The sequence below is a fragment of the Pleurodeles waltl genome, chromosome 9 (assembly GCF_031143425.1).
Source record: "Pleurodeles waltl isolate 20211129_DDA chromosome 9, aPleWal1.hap1.20221129, whole genome shotgun sequence".
NCBI classification, from domain to species: Eukaryota; Metazoa; Chordata; class Amphibia; order Caudata; family Salamandridae; genus Pleurodeles; species Pleurodeles waltl.
This window is the reverse complement of record NC_090448.1, coordinates 611,912,538-611,939,974: the sequence shown is the minus strand read 5'-3', so window position 1 is coordinate 611,939,974 and position 27,437 is coordinate 611,912,538. Positions and strand designations below refer to the sequence as shown.

The window sequence follows — 27,437 nt, the reverse complement described above, 5'->3', positions numbered from 1 at the left end:
AGTGGAAAATGCATGCACTCTTATTCAGTGCTGAACCAAAAAGAACAAATCACTTCCCTTACAGTGAGCACTGGAACAATGCAAGTCAGCCATGCAAAAGGATGGTAAAGAAACTATTCGCCAAGGGGATAGGCATATACAAAAAAAAGGCATTTTACCTTTGAATATGAAGCAAGCAAACATGAGTGACAATAAATCCAACCAATGGTACACAATGGCTGGATGAAACCCCGCTAAGTGCCTCATTATGAGGTTGGCTGTCCCACCCCCAAACACCCAAGCGGATTACAATGCTCCATTCGGGCTGACTGGTGGAAACATTGCAATAGGCACTCCTGCTGGTCAGTCTGGAAGGAACAGTGTTACGATATAAGACTCGGCTCCCTATATCATAGCACAGAAGGGCAGACCAGCACCCTTTGAATGTGCACTGTCTGCAGAGCAGACAGTGCGCATTCCGATGGTGCTGGGCAGGGGCCCCTTGTGGCCTTTGGCACTGATTTTCCACCAGCCTTTTCATACTGGGGTCCCCGCCATCGAAAGGCTGGCAGAAAGTGGGGTTGTAATCAGCCAGGAGGTACTGAGTTCAGCGCTGCCCTGGCTGGTTACAATCATGACCTCTGTCACCACATTGGGAATGATGTTCCTGGCGGGGACGCGGGTCTTCAGACGGGTCCACCCGCCAAAGTTGTAATTCAGCAATCAGACCACCTGGAGTGCAGCGGTCCAACCACCACTGTAATGCTGATGGTTCTAGCATCTCCAGCTTTGTAATGAGGCCGTACCTTTTTTGTAAGCTCCCAAAAGGCCTTTCACAACCATATTTCTTGTGCTGTCTTCTACGCAAGATCTAAAAACTCCTTGCATCTTTTTCTTTTACAGATTTCACTTCATATGCCAAATGGCTTTGACTTTTGTGATGCCAGTTACAGATCGTTTATCACACATATCACTAGGTCAAAACACGTCATAAGTACCCCTGCACATGGTTTGAAAATTTTCCAAAAGAATATTATTGAAGTTCTTTAGTGATACCTTTGATTGATCAATTTAGTCCCTGATTATGATTGGACCAAATGAGGGCAGAATATTTACAGCACATGGTAAATATGTGCAAGATGTGGTATTTACTGAGTACAGTAAATACCTCAGTTTCCAAGGCCCATATTGATACTTTTTGACGCACAACTGCGCCAACGCAGTTGTGCGTCAAAAATTTTACCGCCGGCTAACACCATTCCAACGCACCATGCGGGCGCCTTATTAATGGAATGACGTTAGCCGGCGCTGCGGACTGGTGTGCGTAAAAAAAAAATGACTCACACCAGGCAGCGCCGGCATATGGGAAAATGGGGGTTGTGCGTCAAAAAATGGTGCAAGTCAGGTCTGAGGCAAAATTCAGGCCTCAAACTGGATTTGCGCCATTTTTTTTACGCCCAACCTCCATTGACATGACTCCTGTCTTAGCAAAGACAGGAGTCATGCCCCCTTGCCCACTGGCCATGCCCAGGGGACTTATGTCCCCTGGGCATGGTCATTGGGCATAGTGGCATGTAGGGGGGCCCAAATCAGGCCCCCCTATGCCACAAAACAAATGGGAAAATAATACTTACCCGAACTTAACTTTACTTCCCTGGGATGGGTCCCTCCATCCTTGGGTGTCCTCCTGGGGTGGGCAAGGGTGGCAGGGGGTGTCCCTGGGGGCAGGGGAGGGCACCTCTGGGCTCCTTCCGAGCCCATTGGTCCCTTAACGCCGGCCCTGACCCAGGCGTTAAAAAACAGCGCACATCAGGCTGTACGCCGTTTTTTAAGGCCCACCCCCTCCTGTGCGTCAAAATGAAGCCAGAGTATAAATAAGGGGCACAGGCCTTAAAGTCATTTTTTGGAAGGGAACGCCTACCTTGCATATAATTAACGCAAGGCTGGTTCCCCCTTCCAAAAAATGACGCACATGGTGGAATTTTGACGCCCGCGGGGTCGGGCGTCAAAGTATAAGTATGGGGCAGGGTTTGCTCCGATTGTGCGTCAAAAATCTTGACGCACATTCAGCGCAAACAGAGTATAAATATGCCCCCAAGTTTCCCCATGGAAATGAGGAATTACATGTAGAATTTGATGCACTGAATTCCCACATATCTTAATAAATATTGGCCATGTTTTTCAAAGTATGTTTTAACAGGTTTGACTTGCCCAATTTAGGTGAAGCAACAATGCAGACCTGCAGTATTGATAGCAAGTTTCAGTAGTCTGATAAATGCACAAACAGGCTTTTGTGGAGAGATCAGAATGTAATGGTGCATTCATAATCAGAGCCTAGGACTTTTATGTCGCCTTTCACTGGTTTGGTCAATGCAATGTATACAAGGCTATCCATTTCAGTTAGTATAGCACTGTGCTCATAAATAATTACTGGAACACACCCACATTTCCAGAAGCATGCCTTTATTTGGTAAATGCTGAAGGTGACTTTTAAATTATCACTCAGCACGAAGCTGGAATCAGGAAAGTGGTACAGTACTTACCTTGACTGTTGAATATCACTTGGCTTGAGTCATCTATATCGTACTGCTATCAATATATCCTAAAAAAAAAAGCAATGTTACTAGCAACTAGTTTACAGATAATGTGAATTCTTTATAACCAGTTATACACAACATTGCTAAAACATTTCCCAGCGGCACACAAAAGTTCACGTTCTGTTTTTTTCAAACAAGATGATCAATGCAACAATAAACTACACGTTTCTGTAATTTCAATAAAATATTTTCTATTGTATTATTTTGATGAAAAAGATAATCTGTATGAATTAAAAAAGCTACGTTCTCATTTTGCCCAAACATTTCTCTTTCATCCACATGTCTCAAAGTGAAATATGTTTTTAATATTGATACATTCTAGTTTAAAAACTGTAGCCAAGCCCAAGATTTAACAACTCCTTATTTATTTTCTCAATATGCCCATTCTTTTATTTTGGCACACAGATTTATTGCTTACCAAAGCTGGGCTGATGTATGTAACAGTTTTGGGACCTCAAAGACTGTGATCTGTAAAAGCACAAGCTTTATAACCACAAACAAGAGTTGCAGCTTACAAAGGACACACTTCAAAGGCTTTCTGACTTGCAAAATGCACTTTGCGACTTATTACAATTTGGTTGGAAGAGTAAGATCGAAGGGAGAGCCTTCCTCCTCCTATCAATCACAGAGGACTGTGGCAATGGTTTACCACCACAAATGAGGTCTCAAGCCACTGATCCGATAAGTTTTAGGTAAAGGGGTTGGTAACCATTTTGCAAACTAGAAACTTTCCCATAAGCACAGCTCCGGCCTTGTGAATGTGAGATTTGTCATCAGGGGTAGTCTTCTCCAATGCCATTCATTTAATGACAACGGGAGGCTGTTTCAAGTAAGCATTAGGCGAAAATGTCCACAGGCATGAGGCATGATGTCCCTTGCAGGCCTCCAGGCTTTTATTCACTGGGAGCTGCAAAAAAGGTCGCTGTCTAATGAATATGTGTGGCAGGAGTTTTTGTGAAGACTGGTTTTTGCTATGTGACTGATTAGAACATCAGTTACATTGCAAAACTCTGGTCCACTAACAAAACAGTTGCTGCTTGCTGACTAGTTTGCAACCAAATCTGCAGAGACGTTTGAAGGGATGCGCAAAGTGGGCTGTGACCCAGGTCCCCAGCCTTTCGGGGGCCCCTGATAAAGCCAGCTCTGTTCTGTAGAGAGTGCTATCCTGATGACCTTGAATAATTCTTAGACAAATTGTTTTAAATACTATTTTCCTTTCATTTTTTAGGTCGAGCATAGCAGCCTACAAGCACTACTCTTCTTGATATGTTGTAATCTATTCTGTGGGCTTTAACCATGCACATCTCACACCCATCACCTTTATTTGTTCCTAGGCCTGCCTTTCAAAAATCCCTTGTTGTCATTGGTAAATGCTTTATGTTTGTCCTGCCTTGAGGCTGTTTTTCTACCACCTTGGAGAGTGACCCTGTTACATGGATTATTGCACGATCAAGCATGTACCGTAGTGTGGTGCACTATTGTTTTTTCATCTTCCTTGGTTTCGGGCATCTTGCTGTTTCTTTGCGATGTCTGCAGGGACTTTTTTATTTATTCATTTTTTTGCAGTTTTATATAGCGCAAACTCGATGCAAAGGTATTACAGTGCTTTACATGGGCACTGGTTACATTATACAAGTACACATTCATTTGTTGTAGTAAGGGGAGATTACATGATTTGCCCTGAATCACAGGATGTTGAGCTGGCGCCGAGACTCGAACCGTGTTCCCCAGCTCCAAATTTGGCAGTTCTTCCCCTTATGCCACATCATCTCCACTAGGACTCTTTGTCTGGTGGGTGTTGGGACAGTCTGGGAATAACTTCTTTTTTTCTTGTATAGCGCTTGGTAATACAGGTTCTGCCATTTCATATTGCTGCACAGCAGGTGCCATTCTTAACAAAATCACTATAATTCATTTGCATCGACCTTGCAGTGATGAAGAGATGAAAAAGCTGTGTCAGGATTGTGATCTGTGACATTCTCCCATTTCATAGTGCTGCAAAGCAGGTGCCATTCTTAACAAAATCACTATAATTCATTTGCTTCCACCTTGCAGAGATGAAGAAGCTATGTCAGGATTATTTATTTAATTTTTGTAGTTTTATGTAGCACAAACTCGACACAAAGGTATTGGAGCACTTTATATATGTTGCAGTTTTATATAGCGCAAACTTGATACAAAGGTATTACAGAACTTTACATGAGCACCCGTTGTATTACACAACATATTCCTTTTTAGCAGCAAGGGGAGATTAAGTGATATGCCCAGAATCACAGGATGTGGAGCCGGAACAGAGACTCGAACTGTGCTTCCCACCTCCAAGGTCGACAGGTCTGGCCTTTGTGCCAAACTCTCCTCTAGGGTTTTTTGTCTGGTGCATGTTGGGCAGTGTGGGAATAACTATTTTTTTTCGTATATAGTGCTTGGTAATACAGGTTCTACCATCTCATTGCACTGCAAAGCAGGTGCCACTATAATTTTTTTGCAGTTAAGCTTCCTCTTCTGTTATACTCTTTGTATATAGTCAATGTTTTTAAAAGTTAGGCTGTATTGGCAATGTAGAGGGATAACTCCTTTACATTTTTAACACACATAAATATATGGCTGCCCTCTTTTCTTTGCTCCCATTTTCCCCCCATTCCCCAGGTTAACTGCCACAAATTTGTCTCTTTGTGGCTTGTTTGGTGATACAAACGTTTAGGTAAACACATTAGAAAGGGTTGCATCTCTAGGGAATCACAGGCAGCTTGTAGGAATAAGGCAAAACACCCCCAAGATAGCGGCCTTGTTCTGTTCTCTCTCCTGCAGCCACAGGCTTGGGAGGATCGTTGTGGCACCTGCCATACATCCAGTACACTCCAAACCAAAACCATAGGTAAAATACATTGTCATTTACAACACAAATAGATCTAAGTCTCACAAATGAGAGACCTGTTGTATTGCAAATGCTTCTTTTTAATGTGGTGGTGGGTGAGAATCTATTACAGACATTTTTCAGAGAAACGTTGTGTTAATGTTTCATGCAACATCCATAAAAAAAAGTTTCTTTTAGATAAAAAAGGACCTCACATAAGAGAAATGAGAGGGTGTCACAAAGACTATTTACCCGACAGTAATATTAGTGAACTGCTACTGTGTTACAATATTGAAAACACACATCACTATCCCTGAATAAGATGCAAACAGATGTAGAAATCGGTATGAGTGACCTAGCCAAAGGGGGCTTGAAAGACCTGAAATTGGATCATGAATTCAAAACTGCTTCCAACAGGGGCCCCATAATACCTCTGGGGCAGAGCCCCCAAAATCCTTATGATGTCCCTGCCAATCTGTGAAAAGGAGACCCATATTTCCTAACTTTTTTTCACAAATACTGAGACTAAAATGTCTTTTTTTTTACTTTTCACACCCTTTGATCATTTGAGTGTGCGTCACTTTGGCTGAGGACTTTCTTTATAAGTATGCGATTTATCAAGCTTATGATGATGTCATAGTATTTTCCCTAAAATTAGTAGATGTCAGTGTTGTGCCTCTAATATGAAATATTTATTTACGCTCAAAGTTGCAATACAAGCCATGGAATATATTGTTTTTAGTCTTAGGTCGGTTGCTTTTATAAATAAGTCACGTGCAAATGTGAAGTTAAAAGAGTTACAAGAGTTACAGAGAGACAGAGAGAGGAGCTACAAGTTAACTATAAATGTGATTGGAAAAAACAAGAATGCTCCTCACAGCCTTGACCACTGCACTAACATCAACTGCCAAACAGTTTGTTCCACTTGTCCCCATTTTTTTGGCCGAACCGCATAATGCATGTGAATTGCACAATAAATAACAGAAACCGAATTTGCTAATTTCGCGCCAGTGATTATTGCACTTCTTGAGTTTTGCGCTCATTCCTACCAACATCGCTTGTGAGGGAACCCACCACAAACCACAAGTCATGCTGGGTGTTAGTAAAGAAATGGCAGCAAAAGTGTATCCGGTCCATTCAAGCCCCAGACTCTAAATGAGGCTACCTCTTGAGACCAGGAGCCTAAATCAGGAGTCTTCGGATGCCTGGCTTTTAAACTGCGGGCATGTAACCATTCTGCCCCTGATGACACCATTTCTGTCAGTGCTAAATTTGCGTTTTCGAGGACCACAACTTATTTTTCATAATCAGTCACTGAGCAAGAGAAACAAGTGCAGAAAGGGGAGGGGAGGGAGAAGAGAAAGATAGGAAACAAGCAACTACGGGAGAAAGTAGAGGAAAACATTACCTACAAGAGTGAGGTAAACAGACAGGAAGTGGTAGGGGGCGGAAGATAGAGATAGAATGAAGCCTAGGCACCCTTGGTGTAAGGCAAGCCCTGTATTTGACAGGGCTGAGGGTGGGCTGCATCGAAAATCTTTGGGGGCCTGCATTCACAATTTTACAAATTAAGCACTGGGTTTGGTTGAGCATATATTTTTCAAGTACCCCAAATTTAGAAGAGATAGTTTTAAAACGTTGAACTGATCTTCGGGGTTCCTACAGATACATTGATGGCGATGTTGCTGGAAAAAGCAGCAAAGCGAAAGTAATGCATATTTGAAATAATCTCCTACATGAACTAAATAACTAATAGAGTGTTATAGAGAATTTAAATGAGAAATTGTTTTAATCTCCTCTTACTATTTTCGGGGTCTTGTAGTGGATCATTTTGTAGCTATTGCGTGACTTACGTGATATCTAGATGCGTGTTTTGTTGGTGAGCATCTATTGACAGTGAAATAAGTGTTCCCTGGTTACTATTCAATTTGTGGTTCTTTGCTCACACGAAGCCTGAGGCTACTCTCTGTGTGACGTCCAGCAGTTTATGAATAATAAAAAGAAAAGAAATATACATTTAAGATCAGCAGTAATGTTAATGATGAAAGCCCCAGATGGGGCTTTCATTATTATGCATGAAATTGAAATTAATGCAAAGCACTTTTCAGTTTACCCCACCAACAATGGATGTCGCTGGCAGACAAACCAAAATCTTCATTGCTATACTTCCTAATCAATTATTTTAAGCAAGCTTTAAAGCTGAAGAATTAGTCCATTTTCTTTTGTTATATTTAAAACTTTTCGATAAAAATGAAAATAGCAGTTATTATCTTCTCTGACCCATGAAACATTTTCTTAGAAATAATTGCAAAAAAGGATCACATTGATCTAGGAGAATAGATTGATGGGGACATTTGGCTATGGATGATACTGAAATATAGGTAACAGGCTCTTACCTGTATCAGAGGCTCAAGCTGCACCGCAAGAGATCCTAGGAGGATACTGATATTTTAATGGGAAATATACATGATTTTTACTGAGATTTGTGGGAATGTGAATACTCTAGAGTCGCCCTATTTGTTTTGCATGAAACGGAGGGAACAGAAATGTGCCATATCTACTAATATATTGCCCACTTCTGATCCCTCCCAGTGTTGGTGTAAGTTCACCAATGCAGCTACCTTTGAGCCTTGTTGCAATGGCACTTGTGTTACGAGCAATATTGTTTTTGTGCAGGAAAGGCACAAAAACAATCCTTAAACTAATTTTCCTTTTTTATGTGTTATGCGTAATGCATCACATGCAGAATAAGGAAGAAACAATTAGAAATAACAATATTTCTCCAAATTATGCCTGAGTCTGGCAGGTGCACAATTTTGCTGCAATCTCAGGGTTATTGACCTTTAACTGTGTCAAAATCTATGGGTGGATAGATGAGAACTCCCATGCTCCACCTATGAAGTGTCTCCGTGATGCAAAGAAATGCAAGGCAGTGCTATGCATTGAGTTGTGTGACTTTGTATTTACTAAACCATGCAAAGACATGTGAAGTCACTCAAAGTGGTTTTGTGTGGCTTAGTAAATTATAGATAAGTACATCCATTGCCTTGCGACGACTTGTGTCATGCAAGGACAATGCAAGTGCTTAGTAAATTTGTACCTAAATTTTCTGGGTTCATCCAAATGTCACGCAGGGCCCAATTCACAAAACTTAATTGCAGTACTAGATTTGAGTGAGTGAGAAAATGTGTACTTCATACATCAATTAGTGCCACTTAGTGCTGGACATTCAAAAGTAAGCCACATATGTGAATGAAATCGAAATTGTTTAAGCTGCTTAAGTGATGGTGAGATGTTTATTTCAAGTAAATAAAGCATGCTGGGTTCTACAAGGCTGGTGATTGCCGGAGAGTCCAGGAACTGTTCTTCTTCTTTCTCTTCCTTAAACTTCCCATGCCTTTAAAATTATAGTTTGATTATTCAAACCACAACTGTTTCTCACAAATCCTATGTTCTTACTACTTTAGCCAAAGATCCCCCTAGGTTTTCTGTTATATATTTCAGATATTTTTTAAATTTGCAAAGATGACCAATGCTTTTCTAATGGTGTCTTAAGGGCCTCAAGACCTGGTTTTCATTAATCACTGACCAGGGTGCCAGAAGATTCTTATTGTATAACACAAGCAACAGGAAACATTACTGCTAGTGGAGCACTTAGTTGGTCAGATGTCAATTGTTTATTTTGCACCTGCAAACAAGAACAGCTGTCAATTTGTTGACGAGCATGAGAGATGCTGTTTTCTTCCGTCAGCCATACACCTGAAAAACACATGGAACTTAACTTGGTATTCCCAGATTTGAGTATACTCAAGAATGGGGTATTTAGGCCATAATTAGTGACTTTGGCCCGCTGGTAGCCGGCCACAGAACCTTTAATTTTGCTTCTGAGGTATACTTTCAAAGCATTAAAGAAAGATGACAGTTCTTCACAAGTGCTTTCCTAGAGGTATAGCTGGGTATCTACAGTTCACATTTCAATAGTAAAACTGAGGAGCATATTTACAAAATAAAGAGGCAGCCTGGTGCTGCAAGCCATCTTGCAGCAACGAGCTGTGCCATTAGGAAAGTGCAGGGATGCATCATATTTACAGCAATACAACACATCCCTGTACTTTTCTCAATGCTGGCAATGCCTAGCACCAATGCAGGCCCCCTTGCACCCTGGTGCAAGAGTGCCTGCATTGCCGAGATGAGTGTTTAAGTGCAGGAACGGACATACACACTCATAAATGGCATTTTCCTCCTTATATGTGTGCTGCAGTATGCAGCACACATAAAAGAGGAAAGAATGAGGAGAAATAAAGATATTTCTCTGTGTTGCACCACTTTTACGCTGCCCCTGTGGTGGCATAGAAATATGAATCATTCCCAGGCTTGAAAATCTGTGAATGCGTCAGATTCCATGGGTGTTGTGTGGGAACACCCACAGCAACACCCATGCAATGCCCCTTTCATTCAGAGTAATGTGTGAAAGGGATCATATTTACAAGGCCATGTAAAGCCACTCAAGTTGTCTTTGCGTGGCCTTGTAAATATGGGCTGGCACACTGCGCCACTGGAGCATCAAAAAGATTTACGCTCCGGTGGTGCTAGGGGCTTGTAAATATGCCTACTTAAACATTAGTGATACTTGCTAAGCGAGTGTAGTTGGAGGTGTAGATTACTTATCACAGTGTCCATTTCTAGCTTCAAGTGAGTGGGGTAGATGTTTGACCTAAGCTACAAGAGTTGAAGGGTCAGTGAAGATGATCATGGCAATGGTTGTTGCTTTGTGTGATTAGACCTATTTGTGCCTGAACGGAGTGACAGCATAGACTGAATGTGAAACAGGGCGTTCTTAAGAGGTATTAAGGGTTTGTAGTTGCCTGTGTTAGTGCGAAACTGAATCATGCTGTGGTAGCTTTTGCAGCAAGTGTGGTACAGAAAAGATGGGTATCAGACTGTGGCGGTGATTCTAACCGCGGCGGGCGGCGGTCGAAAAGGCCGCCCGCCAGCACAGCGGGAAAGACCCAGCAACGATGAAGCCGGCTCCGAATGGAGCCGGCGGAGTTGCTGGAGTGCGACGGGTGCAGTAGCACCCGTCGTGAATTTCAGTGTCTGCTAGGCAGACACTGAAATTCTTTTTGGGGCCCTCTTACGGGGGCCCCTGCAGTGCCCATGCCATTGGCATGGGCATTGCAGGGGCCCCCAGGGGCCCCGCGGCACCCCCTACCGCCATCCTGTGGATGGCGGTAGGGGGTGTCAGAATCCCCATGGCGGCGGAGCGCGCTCCGCCGCCATGGAGGATTCTCAAGGGCAGCGGAAAGTCGGCGGTACACCGCCGACTTTCCGTTTCTGGCCGCGGCTGAACCGCCGCGGTCAGAATGCCCAGCGGTGCACCGCCAGCCTGTTGGCGGTGCTACCGCGGTCATTCGCCCTGGCGGTTTTTACCGCCAGGGTTAGAATGACCCCCTGTGTGTTTTGACACTACATTTTTGTGGAGGACTTTAAAAGTCCAGCAAAAATGCAAGGACTGATTCCTTTGCTCCGTGAAGAGGGGAGACCACAATGAAGAGTAACTACAAAATATACTTTGACAAACAGTAAGGATATAGACTTTTATAGCTCGGTCTAACGTGCATGGCACTATTTGACTATTTTTGTGAAATCACTTTATTTGGCAGTATAGGTAAAGAAATGGAATACCTTGTTTTTCTTGGAATCTGAAACACATAGGGCCTCATTATGATCCTGGCAGTCTTCTGACCACCAGGGTAAATGCGGCAGTCCCACTTCCAACAGGCTGGCGGTGAAGACTGCCACATTCTGAGTGTGGCGGGTTGGCACCCCCATACACAGCGCCTCCCACCGCCCTCCCTGCATACATGCACACGCACACAGACAACCACACGCACCACACATACACTCATTCACCTATGCTTACATACACACATTTACTCACATGCATACAAACACGCATTCACAACAACATTCATACACGCTTTCACTCATACGCATACAAACATGCATTCACAGCAACATTCATACATGCACTCACTCACATGCATACAAACACGCATTTACAACAACATTCATGCACGCATTTACTCACACGGATACAAACATGCATTCACAACAACATTCATATACGCATTCACTCACACGCATACAAACACTCATTCACAACAACACTCACACTCGCATACACACATGCATACACATTTACATGCATACCCGCACTAACTTCAACATTTAGACACGCATACAACCACGCATACACGCATTCATGCACAAAAGCAGGCACCACACAATCACACACACACACACACAACACCCCCCACCCTGCCATCCCCCACCCTGCCACCCCCATCCCCTTCCGGACAATCACCTTACCTGGTCCGGGGAGAAAGTTGTCTGGCAGGGTATGGGAAGGGGCGCTTCCATAGCCGGCAGCGCCCCGCCAGCAGCACACCACCAGGTCGTATTATTGCACATAATACGGCTGGTGGAGTCATACTGGTGGGGCGGGGCTGGTGGCGGAAACGCCACAGTGCCTCCGACCGCCAGCACGACTACTGCAGGATGTCCGCCCCAATTGAGGCAGAAATCCTGTTGTACTCGTAATATAGTGGTCGGAAGACCACCAGCACTGGGGTCTTCTGGCACCCGCAGCTTTGGCGGTCTTCGGAGAAGACCGCCAAAGTCGAAATTAGGGCCTTAGTCATTAAGAAACAATGTTTCAGACGGAATTGATTGAGAACATTCAAAAATATAAAGCACACTAAGACATAATAGCAATATTATGGGCTTATTGGAAAGAAGTGTGAAAAAAAAAAATATCACCCAGTAAATAAGTTAAACCACTTATACTGGAAGCTAAACTACACAATGATTTATCAAAATAACCTATATTTATTTTAGCAGTTTACACAAGGCACATCATTCGCAAAAAATTAGGTGATTTGGTGATCAAGTGAGGTGACCATGCAGTACCCAAACTGATTAATGTATGCTGTTAGACTATGGAGTGATCAACACATAAATTAACTGACATCTGGCAGCAGATTGATGTAGATGAGGCATCGTTGTTACTAAATGACTGATTTGCACATTGTCTTTCTCTAGTTCCTGGAGTTATCTTTTCAAGATGTCTGGCTCATTGCTAAAAATCTGGAAAAACTCCTTCTCTGCAAATTCATTGAATGAAGGGTATGTAGGATGTTCTTCTGGAGCGAGCACATGAGAAAAAGCTGTAGATAATGAGACAGAAAGATGCTAATGGCGACATATGCAATCAAAAGCATGCTTTGAGAAACCAAACAACCTTCTTTGACAATACGGTATTCATATTTCTTTCTTCCCGTGATTAAGCATGATTCCAGTCACAAAGCACAAGTGATACTAGCAGTGCAGGAGGTGGAGGAGAGTGAGGGAAAGAAAAAGTCTGTATTAATATTGCTATCAGATAAAGTATTCTATTTAGCATAATTCTGTCGCACATATCAAAAAGTAAAGCAGAGCACATACCAGTAAGTAAATCCTTCTTTAAAGGAGAGTTTAGGGATGGAAAACAGCTCCCATGTTAAAGTGATTTAGCAGACTTTAAAAAAGACAACTGATGATACAGGAGTTTGCACTAAAACAGAAAGCATTCAATGGAACTCTGTTATGGGGTCCTTACGTAGTTTAATAACACAATATTGAAGGTTATTAAATGTCTTATATATACACTTCACTATTTGCCTACAGGTTCAACTCAAGAGTGAAATAAGCTTTTCCTCTGGAGTTCCGTGTATGGGAGAGAGGGTGTTAACAACAAATTTTGCAAAAGAATCTTTAGAATTTTGCACAATACAACTAAAGTAACCTTGCATATGCATCTGTGGAAAAAAGTAGGAAATGATTCACTAGTCTTCCAGTCCTTAGGGGTGACAATATAAGTTTGTAAGAAACTAAACAAGAACACATACCTTATGCAAATAAAATAAATCAAGAAATATGGGATTAGAACAATGCTTCTTAGAACAATGGTTCTTAGCCTTGTGACTTCTCTGGACACCGAGTTAATCATTACTGGGGCCCACGCCTGAATCGGTACCCCCACTGACTCATTGCTGGAAGCTGGGGACCCCAGCCTAAGCATTTTCATTTATAAGAACCACAAAAAATGCAGTAACAAGCATCCACCAAACAAATATACAAATGATGAAATATTTTATTTAATTAACAAACAAATATACACAAATCAAAAATGTGATTTAAATGATAAGGTTGGTGCTCTTCTGAATTCAATTATGGCCACTCATCATCCATACTATATTTTGTTTGATGCACTTGCTCTGTTCCCAAAAATCTGAGAATGGCAATTAAATTTTTAAGCACCTCCAATTTCAAATTTGTTCTCATTAACAGAACGTTTTAAAATGGTCATCTTAAAATTTTGCTTCTATATTTCCAAATGCTTTATTAATCTGTTGATATTTTTTAAATGTATAAGCTACTTGTTTGGCACTGGCTAGTTTTGTGAAACACCTGTATTTTTTAGTGTAGGTTATGAAAGGGGTTACCCAATATTCCTTGGAACCTGGGGCATATATCCCGTAAGAAGTAATGTTTCCTGCAGATTTGATTGAGAACAGTCAAAAATTTAAAGACCACTCAGACATAATAGCACTAATATAGGCCTATTGTGAAGAAATGTGAATGAAAAAAACATTAATAAATGATTTCCAACATTTGTATAGAAAGCAAAAGAAGATATATGTATTTTGGTACATTACACAAGGTACATCCTCCACCAAGAACTAAGTGCTATAGTGGTCATGTTAGGTATATGCAGCAAGAGTACCAAGTGATCAACATATAAATTGACTAACATCTGGCTTCAGGTTGATGTAGATTAGGCATCATTGTTGCTACATAAGTGATTTGCACATTGTCTTCCTCTAGATGGTGCAGTTATCTTTTCAAGATTTATGGTTCATTGCTACAAATGTGGATACACCCCCTGCCCTTTAAATGAATTGAATGAAGCTTGTGTAGGATGGTCTGTCAGAGTGAGCAAGATCAGAAACAATACTAGTGATACAAAATTGCAGAGGCGTCATATGCAACCAAAACATGGCTTGATAAACCAAACAACATTCAGTAATAATACGGTATTCATATTTCTTTTTGCTCTTCTGCAATGGAGTAGGTAAAGGGGAGTGATAGAAAGGAAAATACTTTATTAATATTGTTAACAGGTAAAATATTCCATTTAGCATCATTTTGTGCCATGCATCAAAAAGTAGAGCAAAGCACATTCGAGTAGGAAAATCCTTATAGTTGATCACGAGTATAGGTTCTGAAAACAGCTGTCATATCGGGGTAAAACGATGACTAATGGAACAGGAGTTCACACTAAAAACAGAATGCATTCAATGGAACTTTGAGTTAGAGCCCTTGCATACTTTAATAAAAAACATTGAAGGTTCCTAAATGTGCTTAAATGTACACCTCTCTAATTGCCTACAGAGTCAACTCAAGAGTGAAAGAGGCTTTTCCTCAGGAGTTCTGGGTGTGGGAAAGAGGGCGTTAAGATCAAATGCTGCAGGAGGATGTTGAGGATTTTACATAATACAATTGAAGAAACCCTACATTGGCATCTGGCGCAAGAAGTAACAAAGGCATATTCACTAGTCTTCCAAACCTTATGGATGACAATCCACGATTATAAGAAACTCAATACGAACATGCACCTGGTGCAAACAAAATAATTCAAGGATCATGGGTTTAGAACAGTGGATCTTAACCTTTTGACTTCTGTGGACACCCACTTCATCACTACTGGAGTCCACAGACCACTACTGAATTGGGACCCTCACTGAGTCATTACTGAAAGCCAGGATTCTCAGCCTGAGAATTTTCAATGATTGCCCACAGAAATGCCTTGTACAAACCATGCAGTAGCAAGCATTCATCAAACGCATAGACACATTTTGAAATAATTTAAAGGACAAACAAATTAAAAAGGAAACAAACGTTTAGTTTTAATGAAAAGTTTCAGCTTTTCTAAACTCAATTGTGGCCAGACATCGTCCATACTACATTCTAATTCATGCACTTGCTCTGCTCCCACAAATCAATCTGAGGATACTGACTTAATTTCTAGCCTCCATTTTCAAAATCCTTCTCATTTACAGAACATTTCACCATTTTCAGTTTTACTTCTTCAATTACATACACCTTATTAATCTATTGATGATTTTTTCCCTAAATAGTCGTGTACCCCCTGAGTAGGCTTTGCAAACTTCTAGTGGTCCTGGGATCACAGGTTAAGAACAATTAGTTTAGAACATTGGTTTGTATATTTAAAGGATATGTAGTGGGAAATTAAAAAAATAATTGTTTCACAGTTACAAGAAAGAACCACTCTGAAAAGTTGAATTAACATGGAAGGTATGTCAAGAGTGTGGGCATTGTTCCCAATAATGAGTAGTGTAGAAATGATATCTCAATATCCCCAATAAGTACGATAGATAAAATGCTATGCTGCCCATGGTGAACAGGTGCCAATCATCATCTAATATGGCTGATCTTTTGATCCTCTAAGTTGAGCATCTCAATTGCTATCAAAGCTGGGTATTGTTAGTAAGAGGCAGAGTCCACCCACTTTACCCTCTGGTACCTTTGGAATTGCCTTAGTACTCATCCATAGGCGGGGGACACAAAGACCTGCTCCCTTATCTTTGTAATACAACAAAGTAGACACCCCCATAATCCCTCTAAGATCCTGGTAGTAGACAGTATTGCCTTCTTGGTCCGGGAGCTAGATGTAACAAGTCTACCTGTTCTCCTTCAAAGTGTGAGTGAGGGAAGCCTTCACTGTCCTCCTCCTCTGTAGAAAGTCTGGACTCTGGCACTGTTTAGCTGTCACAGTACTTTACAGGGTATTGCAATAGCCTCACTTGAAGTTGGGGGCTAAAGCTTGGGCACCTGTGCGGGTGAGCTCAATAGTGGGCATGCCATATAGGAACTTATTGGTGGACTACAGGGCTGAGTTTGTGGTCATAAGCAGCATGGATCCGCACCATGAGCAGCACTGGTTGAAAAATACTGCATTCAAAGTACAAACAGTCCCTCCATTCAGCTGAAGGAAGGAGCCTTCATTTGTATAGAACTGTAAATCCATTCTCTGAACGAACATCTGAAACAGAAAACATTTCATTTTATAAATGTTACAAAACAAGCAATAGCAGGGAACTACCTGGATCCTCTACAATTTAATATACAATGAAGGTCACATCTGAGCTCTGTGGTGAACATTGAGGGAGGGGGGAGATGAGTTAGTGCCATGTGCAGAACTCCAAATGCACTGGAAATGTGCAATAGGATAACATAAGTAAGCCAAATGCTCCTAATGTCATGCTAAAAAGAGTTCATTACATTAAACACAGTAATAACATTTTTCTGACTCTCTGTTATTAATTAAATTGCAAAATTAATAACTTTGGTATCTGCTTCCAAAGACCATACTAGGATTAAAACCTATGACCTGCATCCCACATCTCGCCAACAACTGCTCCACTAGCTTAGCTATCCTACCAGTTTACCCTATGGAGATATTTTCTAGGAAACAGTCTCTCTGAGTGGGGAAAGCAGAATTTCCACAGCAGACCAAGATCGCTCTGACAGGGAAAACTATTAAGAGGTTGGAGTGTCTTCCCCAGCCTGGGTACCCACCCATGACTATGCCATAAACAGAACTGAATATTACATATCTTTGTCTGCATGTAACCGCAAACTCAACATTCTAAACTAAGTTTCATTACATTCCGCTCTAATAATTAAGGAGTCAGTGGTAAGCCAAATGGGTTCCATCATAAAACTTGCAGGATACTAAATCTGCCCCTTTGTTAAATAAAAAATAACAATTTTTTTTTGGCAAATATGGATATATAAGCATGTACAACTACATCTCTTCAATCAACCTTCTTAACACTTTGATCAGTCCATCTGATCTGGTTACTGAAAGCTGTCATCTTCAGTGTCAGAGATTTTTGAAGATGGTGCAGAGGTAACACGGTCACTGAGTTCTCAGGTTCAGTCTCTCCTTTATCGAATCAATTTGAAGACTGATGAATCAAAGACCCAAAGTGAGAAGAGCCTTGGGTAACACTCCTCCCATGAATGTGTTTCTTGGGAGACACCATGTGGAAAGGTTCAGCATCATATGAAGCATCAGATTTCCTTCCTTACATCTGTCGGACGACCACTAAATCCCCTCTCTTAAAAGTGATATACTTTACGTGTCGCCTCTTGTCCGCATAGGCATTCATTTTCTGCTTGTTAACCAAGTCCCTTGTACAAGTCATGTTCTCATTTCCTTCTCTCTTGTTGGTCCATTGTGGTAACTTGGTGGTCATAGCTCTCCCAAACATCAAAGTCTCAGTCGCCTGTGGTCAAGTGAGGTGTTGAATGATAAGCTTGTCGGGTACAAATTAATACAGTTTTCAAACTGAGCTTCTCAAGAGTTGTACGCTGTACTGCTTTCTTCAGCGTACTCATAAAATGCTCAACTAGCCCATTGGCCTGCGGCCACAGAAGTGTGCTCTTTTGATGCTTTACATGCAGATGAGCCAGGAATTATTTGAATTCTCAATTTCTAAAAGACGGGCCATTATCAGACTTCAAAATGACTGGAATGCCCCATGTTGCAGAGAAGTCATCTAGTCTCTCAATGACTCACTTGTGAGTTGTGGATGAGAGATCTTTGACTAATGGAAAATGTGAATATTTGTCCACAATCGCCATCACATGATTTGCCTCAACTGATGTCACCGCTTGGCCTTGTAGGTGTGCATCGAGCGTTGCTTCTGGAACATTCTGGTTCCATTTTGTCTTTGAACCATGATGCACTTACTTTTACCTTCGCTTTACAAACCGTCACAAAATGGTTCTCTTTCCCGAGTCTTTAAATATCTGGCCAATGGCAGCACATTTACCTTTCTGTGAAAAATAAAATCCACATCTAAAATATAACTTCCTTTTACATGTAGACGTCACTTTGTGTCCTTCAGTCTTTTGCTCTGTCCCACTTTTTACACTCATGACTGAATGGCCGCCGCGGTCTTTTGACCGCGGTGCGGTCATTTGGCGGCTCCCTCCAGGCGGGCGGCTCCCGCTGCCCGCCGGGCTCAGAATGAGCCCCTATGGGCCTGATTCTGACTATGGCGGACGGCGGAGGCCGTCCGCCATAGTCCCGCTGCCAAATGACCGCACTGCGGTCAAAAGACCACAGCGGCCATTCACACATTTCCTCTGGGCCGGCGGGCGCTCTCCAAAAGAGCGCCCACCGGCCCAGAGGAAATGCCCCTGCAATGAGGACGCCGGCTCAGAATTGAGCCGGCGTAGTTGCAGGGGTGCGACGGGTGCCGTTGCACCCGTCGCGTATTTCAGTGTCTGCAAAGCAGACACTGAAATACTTTTTGGGGCCCTCTTACGGGGGCCCCGCGGCACCCCCTACCGCCATCCTGTTCATGGCGGGTTTCCCACCATGAACAGGATGGCGGTAGGGGGTGTCTGAATCCTCATGGCGGCGGAGCGCGCTCCGCCGCCATGGAGGATTCCCCCAAGCAGCGGAAAGTCGGCGGGAGACTGCCGACTTTCCGCTTCTGACCGCGGCTGAACCGCCACGGTCAGAATGCTCGTGGGAGCACCGCCAGCCTGTTGGCGGTGCTCCCGTGGTCGGTGGCCCTGGCGGCCACCGGCCGCCAGGGTCAGAATGACCCCCTATATACCACATCAAGGTAAGTAGGTGGGGAGTTAAGAATAGCAAATCTACACATTCATATAAACCCTTACCTTGATAATGTGTGATAGTCAATATTTGTGTAAGTCACTATTTTTCATCTCAGTAGTCTGAAGTACAACCCAGTAAAATATAAAACATATCCATTGACACTGCAATTGAAATCAGAATATAAAGAAAATCAGGAAAAGTGCAAGCTTTTCAGATGATTGTCACTAGAGTTATCAAACTTTGTACATAACCTCATCAGATTTGTTTCTTGTTTTGTTTCTGTAATCAGAGCTTGAATTTGACTTTTTCAAGGTGGAGTCAAGCAAGATCAAACTTCAATTGCAATCAACCATGAATAGTATATCGATCCCCTAGCTAAACCAAGAAAAATAACTCACTGAGCTTTATACTCACTGATCTCCCACTATCAGCACATTCACAGTTGATCTAATATTATTCATATGTGTCCATCCTTTCAATGTAGATTCTGAGTGCACTCTGAGCTTTTAAGACATTTAGAATCCCCATTCACAATAACATATCATTTTGGTAAGAAAATGCTGTTACAGCACTGTAATGAATTTGCTCTGACCTTTGCACTGCCCTTTATTTTTACTTTTTGGACCTGTGTATTTTGCCCCATGATGTGGTCCTAGACCTGCTAAACAGTCCTCAGACACTGTAAATTAAATTTTCTATTACTCCCATTACATTCCCATGCTATTACAGGACAGATTTGACCTGACATGACACTAACATCAATCTGGAAAATAATAATACCTTACTAGTAGATGCTAGTAGATGCCCAGCTTGTGTCTTGAAAGGCATGCATATTGTTTATGAGTTAGCATGTTCAGTAGTGTAGCTATATGTACATTTTAAAAACATCTCTCCTGGTGTTTGAAGTATAGACTCTATACCTGTATATTGTATACCACCTGGGGGAAATGTAAATGAAATGTAAATTAATTCTAAATCCATATGTAGAGGTTAGTAGCAATTACAGATTAAAAAAAATACAAATGTGTACACCTACATTTACATGAAACAAACAGGCCCATGGATTTAAACATGTTTAAGAATTTTTAAATATGTGAGTTTGAACTTTATATATATTTGCCAGCCCTGTGAGATTTATAATGTAAATTACAGTTTCAAGGCTAGAGAGAAATCTAAGTGAATTATAGTAATTATCCATCTGGGATATCAGCAAGTGCCAGAGTACAAAAGCTTCTCTAGAAAATGACAACTGGTCAGAATTTTGAAGGAATGGCTTACCTCTACCAGAGAGAAAGTCTTTACTTCTTCTTTGTTAAGCTTCTTTTTAGAGAAACTGCTCTCTTAACCATAACTTTCAGAGAATTAGCTGCTTCTGTGGTAATTGTCCAAACCTTTAAACTGAATTCCTGTTCTTGAATGGATTTACTTACTGGTTGTACCCAGATTACCTCTGTTGTGTCTTGCTAGTTTTATGACAGAACCCTTATGACTAAGAACAGACTCCGTAGAAGTGTGATGTAGTTGTTAGAGCAGAATGTGTGAAAGCTTGGTTAAGAATGTTGAGTTTGCGGTTACACACAGAAGAATAGAGACATGTAATATTCAGCTCCACGTGCTGCATAGTCATTGGTAAGTACCCAGGCTTAGGAGGATACTACAACTAGCAACGAGATAGGAGATAAGTAAACAGAAGAACAATCATACTCCCAGGAAGTTTGCTGTGGTCCAAGCAAACTGCCTGTGCATGCCACTTGTGTTGCTATCCAAGTATGGAATGGAGGCCTCATGAATGTGCAGTCAAAGCACAACTTCAGCTGCAGTGAAGCAGTTGAAAACAACAAAGCATTGTAAAGAATCTACACATTGTTGGCCAAGAACCTGCTGGTCAGCCTATACATAAAGATACTGCACTGCCACGCAAGGTAAAAGTGTACATTATGCGGAACGTTAACTCTGAAGGTGGATACAACCAGGTTTACAAAGTGCAGCCAAAGATAATCTTAACTCAAATAATGTTGCGAACAAAAGCGCTGCAAGTTGGAGATTAACCAGTTGTCCATAGGGGCTCATTCTGAGCCCGGCGGGCAGTGGGCAGCGGGAGCCGCCCGCCTGGAGGGAGCCGCCAAATGACCGCACCGCGGTCAAAAGACCGCGGCGGCCATTCAGACATTTCCTCTGGGCCGGCGGGCGCTCTCCAAAAGAGCGCCCGCCGGCCCAGAGGAAATGCCCCTGCAACGAGGACGCCGGCTCAGAATTGAGCCGGCGTAGTTGCAGGGGTGCGACGGGTGCAGTTTGCACCCGTCGCATATTTCAGTGTCTGCATTGCAGACACTGAAATACACAGTGGGGCCCTCTTACGGGGGCCCCTGCAGTGCCCATGCCATTGGCATGGGCACTGCAGGGGCCCCCAGGGGCCCCGCGGCACCCCCTACCGCCATCCTGTTCCTGGGGATGGCGGTAGGGGGTGTCAGAATCCCCATGGCTGCGGAGCGCGCTCCGCAGCCATGGAGGATTCCCCCGAGCAGCGGGAAGTCGGCGGGAGACCGCCGACTTTCAGCTTCTGACCGCGGCTGAACCGCCGCGGTCAGAATGCTCGTGGGAGCACCGCCAGCCTGTTAGCGGTGCTCCCGTGGTCGGTGGCCTTGGCGGCCACCGGCCACCAGGGTCAGAATGACCCCCATAGTGTCAAGGTAAGTAGATGCAGAGCTACAAATCATAAATTTATACCTAACTACACAAACCCGTGATATTGAAGATTGTGGAGCCACATTGTTGCTGGCCAATATTAAAACCTCAACATTATTGCAATAAACCTCTTGCTGTGTACAGTATATATACTGATTCAAGTCAAGCTCACCTGATGACTGGACATTTTAGTATTTTGTAGTCTTTTTGTTAGTATACTTTGTTAACCGATCTTATAGAAGTGACACACTGAATCAATAAACTTTACTCGTTTGACATAGGCATTGATTGTTTTAAGCCACTACCTGAGTTAAAGGTGAATTATTTTAACCACTTTATTGGAGCTGTCAGTATGTTCCTGACTGCCTCACTACACTTATAATGTGTCAGTCCAGAATGTGTTTATGACCACATAGGGAATTTGGAGCACAAGGCAGAAGCATCCCTTGCAGCCTGAGCTTGACTTTTTTTTGTTTTGCTGTAACACCAGAGTACACAGTACACTGACTTCACAGAAAAACAAAGAGAAAGTAGACTGTGCTACTGGCCCAGTCTACTTTCATTTCTGATCAGCGCCAGATCAAATAATCCTTCCCACTTAGCACCATTCCATCAAGAGATGTCGTTCAGAAAGGAACTGAAGACTTGGCTATTTAAAACCTAAATCCCTTGAATAAATTTAAACAGTATGTCACCGTTATGGCTGTTTAAGCGCTACGAGGCCGTTGGCAGTTAGGCGCTATATAAACCTTTATAACATAACATAACATAACATAACATAACATAACATAACATTCCCTTCAGGAGAGGCTGTCCCAAGTGGATCACTGCTTGCAGATCACCCTCAGATGAAGGGTGATCCTAAGCATGGATCCGGCCCACTAAATATCAGGGAGTACTTCATTCTGTGAGGAGTGGCCCCTTGGGCGAGCAGGGAGCCATCCCACCAAGGGCAAAACAATCTTTGTGTGCCACCTGGGACAGATTGGGAGGTTCGCCCCAACAGCCATAGCACCCTACAAAAGGAGTGCAGTCTTCCTGCCCCCTGTAGTGTACATCGAGGGTTGTATTCCCAATGTGATCCACTGGGTAGTAGAAAGCACACTAGACACTAGGGATTTACACATGATGGAAAATAAAAGGGAAGTGGGCATGCCACCCTGGTATCGGGCCATTCCCCCACCCCAGAAAAGGCATTTAGCATTCATGCCCTCTCAAAGAGCAGTTTGGGGATTGCTTCCAATTTGCCCCCCTCAGGGATTAGAAAGACCACTAGACACCAGGGATTTTTGTTAGGGGGCACAAAAAAGCTGGTAGGGCCGATCCATCCAAACTTCAAACTCTGCTGCCACCCCAAAAAGTGCCCATCAGTCTTGGGGTGCTTACCCTGAATTTTCTCTCAGGGAAATTCATATGTCACCATGTTACAATTTTCCGGTCTTATGTGTTACAGGAGCTAGTTCCAGCCCCACAAGTGGGGTAGTATTTTTATCAAGAGAAGTGTGGAAATGCTGAGTGGTAGAAATGTTATGGCTCCCCTCAGATTCTGGATGTTTCCATCATAGAAATGTAAGGGAGTTGTGCAATTTCAAGAAAAGGCCCAAGTACAGCAATTATCCAAACTGCCAAAATAGATAATGTTTTAGACTGGAAATGCTGATGGTTCCATGCTGTAGTTTGAGGCATTCTGTGTCACAGCACTAAGCTCAGTGATGCAGTTGGGGTACAATTTTTATCAGAAGAGTTAAATCACAGAATAGTATTGGCTTCTAAACATAAGCCAGTGTGTTAAATAGATCAGATTCTGCAAATTGCCCTCTAAATCACATTAATGTGGATAATCCACTGTAGGAGGCTGGACTGGCTTGTAGTGAGTACCAAGGGGTACTTGCACCTTGCACTAGGCCCAGTTATCCCTTATTAGTGTATAGGGTGTCTAGCAGCTTAGGCTGATAGATAATGGTAGCTTAGCAGAGCAGCTTAGGCTGAACTAGGAGACGTGTGAAGCTACTACAGTACCACTTAGTGTCATATGCACAATATCATAAGAAAACACAATACACAGTTATACTAAAAATAAAGGTACTTTATTTTTATGACAATATGCCAAAGTATCTTAGAGTGTACCCTCAGTGAGAGGATAGGAAATATACACAAGATATATATACACAATAGCAAAAATATGCAGTATAGTCTTAGAAAACAGTGCAAACAATGTATAGTTACAATAGGATGCAATGGGGAAACATAGGGATAGGGGCAACACAAACCATATACTCCAAAAGTGGAATGCGAACCACGAATGGACCCCAAACCTATGTGACCTTGTAGAGGGTCGCTGGGACTATTAGAAAATAGTGAGAGTTAGAAAAATAACCCTCCCCAAGACCCTGAAAAGTGAGTGCAAAGTGCACTAAAGTTCCCCTAAGGACAAAGAAGTCGTGTTAGAGGAATAATGCAGGAAAGACACAAACCAACAATGCAACAACTGTGGATTTCCAATCTAGGGTACCTGTGGAACAAGGGGACCAAGTCCAAAAGTCACAAGCAAGTCGGAGATGGGCAAATGCCCAGGAAATGCCAGCTGCGGGTGCAAAGAAGCTTCTACTGGACAGAAGACGCTGAGGTTTCTGCAGGAACGAAAAGGGCTAGAGACTTCCCCTTTGGTGGACGGATCCCTCTCGCCGTGGAGAGTCGTGCAGAAGTGATTTCCCGCCAAAAGAACGCCAACAAGCCTTGCTAGCTGCAAATCGTGCGGTTAGCGTTTTTGGACGCTGCTGAGGCCCAGGAGGGACCAGGAGGTCGCAAATTGGACCAACAGAGAGAGGAGACGTCGAGCAAGACAAAGAGCCCTCTCTGAAGCAGGTAGCACCCGGAGAAGTGCCAGAAACAGGCACTATGAAGATGCATGAAACGGTGCTCGCCGAAGTTGCACAAAGGAGTCCCACGTCGCCGGAGACCAACTTAGAAAGTCGTGCAATGCAGGTTAGAGTGCCGTGGACCCAGGCTTGGCTGTGCACAAAGGATTTCCGCCGGAAGTGCACAGGGGCCGGAGTAGCTGCAAAGTCGCGGTTCCCAGCAATGCAGCCCAGCGAGGTGAGGCAAGGACTTACCTCCACCAAACTTGGACTGAAGAGTCACTGGACTGTGGGGGTCACTTGGACAGAGTTGCTGGATTCGAGGGACCTCGCTCGTCGTGCTGAGAGGAGACCCAAGGGACCGGTAATGCAGCTTTTTGGTGCCTGTGGTTGCAGGGGGAAGATTCCGTCGACCCACGGGAGATTTCTTCGGAGCTTCTGGTGCAGAGAGGAGGCAGACTACCCCCACAGCATGCACAAGCAGGAAAACAGTCGAGAAGGCGGCAGGATCAGCGTTACAGAGTTGCAGTAGTCGTCTTTGCTACTATGTTGCAGGTTTGCAGGCTTCCAGCGCGGTCAGCAGTCGATTCCTTATCAGAAGGTGAAGAGAGAGATGCAGAGGAACTCAGCTGAGCTCATGCATTCGTTATCTGAAGTTTCCCCAGAGAAAGAGACCCTAAATAGCCAGAAAAGAGGGTTTGGCTACCTAGGAGAGAGGATAGGCTAGCAACACCGGAAGGAGCCTATCACAAGGAGTCTCTGACGTCACCTGGTGGCACTGGCCACTCAGAGCAGTCCAGTGTGCCAGCAGCACCTCTGTTTCCAAGATGGCAGAGGTCTGGAGCACACTGGAGGAGCTCTGGACACCTCCCAGGGGAGGTGCAGGTCAGGGGAGTGTCCAGTTTCGCGCTAGAGCAGGGGCTAAGGGGTCCCTGAACCAGTGTAGACTGGCTTATGCAGAATTGGGCACATCTGTGCCCAACAAAGCATTTCCAGAGGCTGGGGGAGGCTACTCCTCCCCTGCCTTCACACCATTTTCCAAAGGGAGAGGGTGTCACACCCTCTCTCAGAGGAAGTTCTTTGTTCTGCCATCCTGGGCCAGGCCTGGCTGGACCCCAGGAGGGCAGATGCCTGTCTGAGGGGTTGGCAGCAGCAGCAGCTGCAGTGAAACCCCAGGAAGGGCAGTTTGGCAGTACCAGGGTCTGTGCTACAGACCACTGGGATCATGGAATTGTACCAACAATACCAGGATGGCATAGAGAGGGCAAATCCATGATCTTAGACATGTTACATGGCCATATTCGGAGTTACCATTGTGAAGCTACATATAGGTAGTGACCTATATGTAGTGCACGCGTGTAATGGTGTCCCCGCACTCACAAAGTTCAGGGAATTGGCTCTGAACAATGTGGGGGCACCTTGGCTAGTGCCAGGGTGCCCTCACACTAAGTAACTTTGCACCTAACCTTTACCAGGTAAAGGTTAGACATATAGGTGACTTATAAGTTACTTAAGTGCAGTGTAAAATGGCTGTGAAATAACGTGGACGTTATTTCACTCAGGCTGCAGTGGCAGGCCTGTGTAAGAATTGTCAGAGCTCCCTATGGGTGGCAAAAGAAATGCTGCAGCCCATAGGGATCTCCTGGAACCCCAATACCCTGGGTACCTCAGTACCATATACTAGGGAATTATAAGGGTGTTCCAGTAAGCCAATGTAAATTGGTAAAATTGATCACTAGCCTGTTAGTGACAATTTGAAAGAAATGAGAGAGCATAACCACTGAGGTTCTGGTTAGCAGAGCCTCAGTGAGACAGTTAGTCATAACACAGGTAACACATTCAGGCACACTTTTGAGCACTGGGGCCCTGGCTGGCAGGGTCCCAATGACACATACAACTAAAACAACATATATACAGTGAAAAATGGGGGTAACATGCCAGGCAAGATGGTACTTTCCTACATCCACACAATCACTATTCCTAGAATCAGGATCTAGGAAACATTTAAAAAATGTCCTAATTTCCTTCATATCCACTTTTCATTCATTACATTTTCCCTTATGAATTGATGCACATTCCGTGCACAGAGAAAGGTCATTATAAGTTGCAGCTCAGCTGTTAACTATGAGTATCGTGTTTTTTACAACCAGCAAACACTGAATTTCGTTGAGACCAGGATGATCTGACAAATGCAATGGTGTATTGCTTTTGTAAATCGGCCACTGATGCAAAACATTACAGATGAAAATGTTGTTAGCTATGTTTTCCATTATTTTTTATCTCAGTGACTTGTTTATTTGGAAACTATGAGCTATCTACAAAAATCACCTCTAGCTGAATGTAGAATATTGTCTGGATTTTAGAAATGTACAGCTTTCCAGATGAGAAAGCCACGAGTTTTGAACAGAAATCACCCCATAATAAATTCTGAAAATTATCTAGTTTCGGAAAATTATAGTTTTCTGGGTTCTCCAATGGGCTTCACACCATTTTCCACCATAAACTACAAGTAGGTTTCAGCCACAAAAATAGGAAAATGGAGTATCACTTACAAAATGTTAAAAGTGTGGTACAAAACTATATTTTTGATTTTTTTCTTGTCTCTCCACGTAAATCTACAAACTTTTAGAATCTCAATAATGTGGCGAACAAAATACACACATTTGGTGTGGATACCTTTGGAGGAAAAAAGTTATGAAGAT

General features: G+C 43.1%; 1 protein-coding gene across 6 annotated transcripts in view; it reads right to left on the bottom strand.

Annotated features, from left to right (window-relative positions):
• Positions 1-27,437, bottom strand: part of LOC138259714 (leucine-rich repeat and fibronectin type III domain-containing protein 1-like protein) — a 3,031,897-nt gene that overhangs the window by 638,081 nt on the left and 2,366,379 nt on the right. For all 6 annotated transcript variants that reach the window (XM_069207608.1, XM_069207606.1, XM_069207609.1 and 3 more), the window contains one exon: positions 2,523-2,581. The gene's annotated coding sequence lies outside the window, so the exon portion shown is untranslated. The remainder of the gene's footprint in view (positions 1-2,522; positions 2,582-27,437) is intronic.